Raw genomic sequence first — 1,218 nt, forward strand, 5'->3', positions numbered from 1 at the left:
ACATACCTATGAATATTATTTTTCATTTTACCAAATTTCTGCTGAATGTTACACAGTGGACCTTTAAAAATCCAATTTAAGGGAGGTACTTTATTTAAATTGTTTTACTTTAATAAAACAGTTTAAGTTCAGAATCTGTCCATAACACTAATATAGTCTCTACTTGACAGACTTCTGACTTTTGTAGTCAGACCATTTTAGGGGTTTTAAAGGTACAGTTTTCAATGTTGTAATTTAATTAAAGACTTGTTCAGACCATTTAAATACCCTTGAATGTCCTGATTAGGAGAATTGGGGGATTTAATCAGGCTTGGCTAGATTATTTCTCTCTCCAGGTCGTGTCTTGGCAGGGCTCCAATTTTTACAGCCTCAACACATTCACAAACACTGCAAAGCTTCCTACTGTGGATAATACTGAGCACCAGGGGGCAGCAGTGAGCACTGTCTGAGGGCCTCTAACCTCTGACCCTAACAGGCTGTTGGAGAAGAGAACAAAACTGGTTGGCTGTCCCAGCCACTTCGCCTGTAGCACTTACTGAGGAGTGGAGAGTGGGGGGTAGATCAAAGGAAAGAGCAGAGAAGGAAGACAGATAAGGCAACCAAAGGCAGGAAGAAAGCATCAAGGTAACAACTGTAGGCTAAAAAATATAGTATATATGTAGAAATCTATCTTTAAGTCAATATATGACATTTTCTCTGTTGTAACAGAGAGAGGTACCCCTCACACATAAATGCATCAAAACACAAAAATAGTTGGTAATCAAGTCATTCTTTCTGATTTCTGTATCCTGTTGTGTAACACGTTTTCTCCATGTGGAGCTAATTGCAGAACTGATTCAGACCAGAACTGCACAGCATGACAACATGTAAAGATTATCCCACAGAGTTACATACATAAATCTACCTTGCAGGAAGGACAAAGCTGATTCACACGAGAGAGCTTCTTTCTGGCCGCAGAGATATGGTTTTATTAAATAAGTGATTAATTGTGAACAAATTACACAGCTATCTTTCTAACAATAGATTATGTCTTACTTAGAAGTAGCATGTACTTTGCATTTAGATTGTATTTACTTTTTACATGCAGTGTGACACTACACATATCATATTACAATATACATATACAACGTATCAATCATATTTCTATCTTTCAGTCATTTTCTGGTCAAGCTTAAACTCAGGACAAATTTGCTTTGTTAAAAAAAAAAAAAAAAAAAA

General features: G+C 36.4%; 1 protein-coding gene across 1 annotated transcript in view; it reads right to left on the reverse strand.

Moving 5' to 3' along the window:
• Window positions 1-1,218, reverse strand: part of igdcc4 (immunoglobulin superfamily, DCC subclass, member 4) — a gene marked incomplete in the record, with an annotated part of 47,773 nt that overhangs the window by 23,069 nt on the left and 23,486 nt on the right.

The sequence above is a fragment of the Morone saxatilis genome, unplaced genomic scaffold, assembly GCF_004916995.1.
Source record: "Morone saxatilis isolate NCDOM2014 unplaced genomic scaffold, NCSU_SB_2.0 Contig11, whole genome shotgun sequence".
NCBI lineage: Eukaryota > Metazoa > Chordata > Actinopteri > Moronidae > Morone > Morone saxatilis.